General features: G+C 50.0%; 1 protein-coding gene and 1 non-coding gene across 2 annotated transcripts in view; one reads left to right on the forward strand and one right to left on the reverse strand.

The window, feature by feature from the left end:
- The window catches only part of GMEB2 (glucocorticoid modulatory element binding protein 2), a 23,219-nt gene extending 16,819 nt beyond the window's left edge, over positions 1–6,400 (reverse strand). The window contains exons 1-2 of the mRNA XM_025039876.1: positions 4,698–6,400; positions 8–29 (exon numbers count right to left, since the gene is read on the reverse strand). The gene's annotated coding sequence lies outside the window, so the exon portion shown is untranslated. The remainder of the gene's footprint in view (positions 1–7; positions 30–4,697) is intronic.
- Positions 3,472–3,590, forward strand: LOC112471332. The gene has a single exon (XR_003043240.1). It is a non-coding gene; the product is annotated as a 5S ribosomal RNA (ribosomal RNA).
- Positions 6,401–6,413: the final 13 nt, after the last annotated feature.

The following is a 6,413-nucleotide window of genomic DNA, read 5'->3' on the forward strand; positions in this document are numbered from 1 at the left end:
AGAGCGTCACTCCACGAAGGTCCCAAGTCCTGGAGGGCACAACAAGGCAGAGCACAGGGTTAAAGTAGGTGCTCATGTCTGCACAGCACAGCTCGTGGTATGCATCTTTAAGTATCGCCAAAGATCCATCCTTCGGTCCCAGCACACGAAATGACAGCAGAAGGGCTGTGCCCAGGAGGCTGCTCTGGCAAGGACGTGGTGAGCACTACCATCGTCCCGCTGCAAGAGCTAAGGTCCCCGAGGAACCAGGCGCCTGAGACCTCAGTGGCCACGGCAGGGGCATGGAAGGAGACCAGAGTCCCAGCAGACCCCCTGCAGCTGGGTTTCCCTTGTCACTTGTCCTTCTGCATCCCCTGGCCAGAACTCAGAAGCAGCCGCATCCCAGAGCTGTGCACAGGAAGCACTCGTAAACAAATCCTGCCCCGGGTCTGGGGAAACGGAGGGAAACCCACACAGCCACTCCGGGAAAAGCATCTGGACGTTTCTCAGAAAGTTATACGCTTATTGTGGGCTCCAACTATCCCACTCCTAAGTATTTGCCCAAGAGAAACGAAACATGTTTACTCAAAACACCTGCACACACATTTAAATGACAGCTTTATTTTCAATTGTCAAAAACTGGAAACAATGCAAAAGACATTCGGCGGATGAACAGACAAGCAAACTATGGTCCATCCATAGGACAGAGTACAACTCGGAGATTCAAAAAACACCTGGGTGAACGTCCAGGGAACCGTGCCGAGAGCATCCATTTATACGAGGTTTTGCAAAAGACGAACCACAGTGACGGAGAAAAGTCAGCGGCTGCCGGGGCGGGAGAAGGGTGTACCCGAGAAAGGCGACCGGGGCGGGCGGGGCGGGCCCGTTCTGTGTGCTGATTGTGGGGGCAGGCACACAAATGTATACATGTTAAAACTCAAACAACTGTACACCAAAAAAACACGAGAGTTTATTTTACCTTTTGCAAATCTTTTTTAAAAATTAAATTGGCACCAAAAGAAAAAAAACAAAACACGCCACTGCACTCTCATAGAAGTGGTCGGTTAGTGTTCCGATGAGGGCTCCAAGACTGCTTGCCAGGGTATGGGGACAGTCCCTTCACAAGTGGTGCTGGGAAATGCGTGTCCACGTGTAAAACAACATAGCTGGCTTCTTACCTCACACCACATACAAACATCAACAGAAAATGATCGAAGACCTAAACGTGAGAGCCAGTACTGTAAAACTCTAAGAGGAGAAAATCTTCATGACCTTGGACTAGACAATGATTTCTTCGCCATCCCACAAAAAACAGAGGCAACGAAAGAAAAAATAGATGAATGAGACTCCATTAAAATCAAAGACTACTGTGCATCAAAGGACACTCTCAAGGGAGTGAAAAGGCAACCTTCACAGTGGAAGAAAATATTTGCAAAGCGTCTGCCTGGTAAGACATAAACATCCAGAATACAAAAAGAACTCTTATAACTCAACAACAAAAAAAGACCCAATTTAAAACATGGGCAAAGGACATAGAATAGACAGTTCTCCAAAGAAGACATACAAATAGCCAATAAGCCCACGAGAAGATACTCAACATCGCTGATCATTAGAGAAATAAATATTAAAACTGTGAGATACCACTTCACACCCATGCAGAGGGTTAAAAAAAAAACACAAAAAAAACAGAAAATAAGTGTTATCCAGACGTGAAGAAACTAGGACACTGTGTGCTGCTGGCAGACAAGTTAAACGGAGCAGCACTGTGGGAAGCGGCTGGGGCCCCTCAGAGAAGCCAACACGGGCACACCGCAGGACCTGGCGACCCACCTCTAGGAGTACATGGCCACAAGGCGTGAGAGCAGGACCAGCACAGCCACGCGACGCTGTCCACGCAGACGAGAGCAAGCGGCTGCACACAATGCACCTCCACGCACGACAGAGGGTCATTCAGCCTTCGAAAGGAAGGGATGCCAACCCATGCTGCAGCACAGACGGACCTGGAGACCAGTACGCTCAATAAAATAAGGCAGACGTAAAGGGACAGATACTGTATGGTCCCACATGTGCGAATAACAGGAACACGAACAGTCCGATTCTGCAGACAGGAAGGAGAACAGAGGCGACCAGGGCTGTGGAGGGAGTGGCGAGTGCGTGTCTGATGGGGACGAGGGTCAGTCCAGGAGACAGGAAGGCTCAGAGGATGGCGGTGGCTGCACAGCATCTGCACAGCATCGTGAATGTGCGGAGTGGCACTGAGCCACACACCTCAAGATAGTTAAAATGGTAAACTTTATGTTATGTATATTTTGCCACAATTAAAGAAAAAACTGTTTTAATGCTATTAGCAGAGAATGACAAATTAGGACTAGATACAGACTAGAAAGTAGAGAAGATAAAAACTTGCTAACAAAGAAACATTTTCAGAACTTCGTTTTTATCGTACTTATCAGTGTGCAAATGACGTCAGCTGCCCAGCACTGGAGGGAACAGTGAGCTGTCCAAGGCAGGGCGGGGCCCCCCCAGAGGGAGGGAGCCCAGACCGTACTCGACGGGGGTGGAAGCTGTGCAGGCATCCACCCCCCACCCCGGCGCCCAGCATCTTCACAGTAACCAGCCTTCCGAGCCACACTGACCAGCCCCGACTCAGGGAACAACTACAAAGCTCGGCCTCTGGGGCGGAATCCCCGCCAGCTCACACTCCACACTCCAGCCGCCTCACATAGCACCCGAACTCCGCAGCAACCGCTGCTGGAGGGAGACAAGGCCAAGGACCCCGCGGCCAAGACTCAGTAGACCCTGTGGGCCGGCTCCTTCCTAGCTCGAAATGGGTCCCCAGACAACCCCTCGAGAAAGGGCCACAGGCAAGACAAATGGGAGACGAGAAAGGGCCATGATGTCCCTGGCCGCTCATCGAAAATGACAGCACTCTTATCATTTACCCTTGACCCAGAAATGCAAGGGACCAAGAGACACGGGTGAGCTGAAGAGGGGATGGTGGTTAAACACGGCCAGGAAATCAGGAATGCGTGCTTGCCAAGGAAGGCGAGAACGCAGAAGAGACCGGCAGCCCCTGGTGTCCCTGTGGGAGCAGTGAGGGCCCTGCCGCCCACGGGGAGGGCCTGGGGAGACGCGGACGGGCCTGGGCGTGGAGGGCCGGGGACAGCTGGGGTCAGGACGCTCAGCCAGGAAACGCGCAGCAAGCTCAGCACGGAGCACTCGGGCCAGGTGCCGCACACCAGACGGGAGAGCTGCGCCTGGACGCGAGGGACAAGGACGCTGTTCCCCTGCCTTTGGAGGACATGGGGGACGAGTGAGGGGAGGAGAAGCAGTGGACAAGAGCAGGGGAAACCCAGATTTAAAAACCTCGGTGCTGGAGGCCCAACAAATAAAAACATCTCTAGGATGTGGTTCCAGAGTGGAGCGGTGAGCACGTCTGCATCACACGCAGAAGGTCCGGGGTTCGCGCCCCCAGCAGAGCCACGGTCCATAGTCTACGGCCAAGCCACCCTGAACGAGTCCGATCCCTTCCGATCTCGGAAGCTAAGCAGGGTCGGGCCTGGTTAGTACTTGGATGGGAGACCATCTAGGAAGACCAGGTGCTGTGGGCATTAATAATAATAATAATAATAAACCTCAGAACATTCTCAGAGGAGCTATTTACTCCTACTCCAGTTGAGACCTGGCAACCACTTGGACGCCTACACAGGGTGGGGCCGCCACCTGTGCCAGAGTCGCCAGGGTCTCCAAGGCTGTCTTCAGATGCTTTTTAGCCATAAAAGCTGCAATGATGAATTCGCTGACATTGACATACTGCATATTTCTAAAACATAAGTTTTGTGTTCTAGATTAAGGCTTTGAATCAAAGAGCTGCAAGCGAACACCAACAGTTCCCTCTAAAACCGCACGAACACAGTTCTGACCCACGGTGCTGAGCTCACAGGGGCCAGCTGCCTCACCGAGGTTCCTGCACTTTCGGTGGGGCTCTGCAGGGGCCACAAAAGTCCCACTTCAACTCAAAGCTGCAGAAAGGCAGGAAGTCACCCTGAAGGCCCTGTACTCACCAAAAACTGAGTCCTGCCCCTCCAATGACAACTGTGTCATGTTTTCAAAACGACTCATACCAAAGTTATTTCACAGAAAATACAGTGAAGTTTAGATGCATCATCTTCATGATGGAGCCAAGACCCAAGCCCAGGTCTGATCCCAAAGCCTGGGTTCCTCACCAGTGCAGACTGAGCCCAATTAATTTAGAGGTTAGTAAGATATGAGGAAATATTTTTTAAAAAGCTTTCTTGGGCATAAACATACAAAAATAAGAAAAATGTTAGTATGAGGTCAGTTGTTTCAATTCAGAACCAGCTTTCCACATCTTCTTCAAGATTGCAAATATTTTTCTTTTGTGGACAAAAACAGGGTGCAGAAAGTGACCTCATAGAGGTCAGATCGTCAATCCCCACCTGGGCAGGTTGAGCTGGCTGGTCAGGCCCAGGCCTGTCACTTCTTTAGTTAAAGGCTTCTCTCGCCTTCAGGAAGCCTGTCCACTGTTTCTGTGCACCCAAGCTATCACCCCTTTGAAATGCCCCCTCCACGCCCCTCCTTCTAAAGTGAGACCACCCGCAAGACCCCTCCTTCTCCAGCGTGAGAGCCACAATCCTAAGGGTCCGGTAACCCCATCCCCGCCCTGCTTCCTCCCATCTCCATGTGACAGTACTTACGTCCCTTCCTTAATTCCAGATGCAAAAAAATGACAGAAAACTGTCATTTCTGGGAAGCATTTTTCTCCGTCTGGAAATCTTGTTTTCAGTCGTATCCTCTGCTTGGCTCAAATTATTATAAAAATTTTCTACAGGTTTGGCTGTTCTTCCGTCAGCACTGTAATAATAAGACCACTAGAAACACAGTGGAGATCGCACGTCAGTGGCCCACACCATTTCTTTGAGCCTCACAGTGTTTCAATATTTTTAATTAGTTGCCAACTTTTTCAAATTTTACAAGGTTCACATTAAAAAATGTTCGGATTTCCAGCTTCTCTTGAAAAATGTCAGAAGAGGCAAGTCCTGGAGGTGGCCCTCCTAGTCCTGCCTTTCTCCAAGAATCTGTGTCCCCGCCTGAGGGGGATCAGAGGTGCACCAGCTCTCCACCCAGCCAGGCTGCACCCAGCACCTTCGAGTGCAGCCCCCCACACAGAGGAATCTGTTCGGCGGCTCTGAAGATATCTGAGCAGCCTGCCCTTCCAGCTCAGGCATGAAACGGCTTATTGTTTTAAGGCCTAGGCTTGACAAGTTTTATGTGTTCTAAATTCACGGACACAGTTACATGTTTGCGCACATACATACAAATTCCTCCCTGTCCAATCTTCCCACAATTTTTAAGGTATACCCTATGAAGAAATAATTTCTGAACCAGCACTCTACTTATCTTGTTATATTCGGCGTTAACTTAATCCGTTTCAATTTTACCCGTAGTAAGACTGTGTTCTGTACTGTTGATAGGAATGTCAGTCGCTGGAGCTACTACGCAAAACAGTATGGAGGTTCCTCAAAAGACCAGATAAAACTGCCATGTGACCCTGCAACCCATTTCTGGGTGTTTATTTACCCAAAGAAAATGAAATGAGGATCTCTGGGACAGCCATACCCCATGTTCACTGCAGCATTATTCACAAAAGCCCGCAATACAGAAGCCATGTAAATCAACGGCTGAGTGGATAGCAATATAGTGTATACATGCCGTGGGAGTTCAAAAAGGAAAATTTGCCATTTGTGACCATGTGGATGAACCTGGAGGACACTATGCTAAGTGAAATGAGGCAGACACAGGACAAATACATGACTCCACTCACATAGGGAATCTGAAATAAAGTCAGAGAAACAGTGGAATGGTGGCTGGGGGTGGCGTTAGTCAAACGGTAGTTTCGGTTGTGCGGGGTGAGTGTGCCCTTGAGGCCTGCAGCGCAGCGCCGGGACACTCCGAAGCTTGCGGAGAGGGCAGCTCTGACGGTGTTTTTATCACAAAATAATAAGAGGGTGGGAGGAAACTTCTGGAGGTGATGGACATGATTATGGCCTACACTGTAATGGCTTCCCGTGCACACTTATCTCCGAACTCAACGTGTATACATCAATTAAGTGCAGCTTTTTATGTGCAAAAAAAAGACTTATGTTATTGAAACTCATAGATGGGGTGTTAGCAAAGAAAGAGGAATTTGGATCGATGGAAAAGCCAACCCACTAAATGAATTATAAAGTTAACCGAGCATGTGACAGGCCATGCCTAGCGACGGGCCCATATAGATACAGCTCCTACCAAAGGGTCCATACTGCCAGGGTCCCCACTAATGAGTCCGAATTCACACGGCTCCCACGGGGCCCCGCGTCCACACACCAGCCCGGAGCCCTCACCCCGGGGTCGAGCCCACACCGGGCCCGCGT

This window comes from Pteropus alecto, unplaced genomic scaffold (assembly GCF_000325575.1).
Source record: "Pteropus alecto unplaced genomic scaffold, ASM32557v1 scaffold45, whole genome shotgun sequence".
NCBI classification, from domain to species: Eukaryota; Metazoa; Chordata; class Mammalia; order Chiroptera; family Pteropodidae; genus Pteropus; species Pteropus alecto.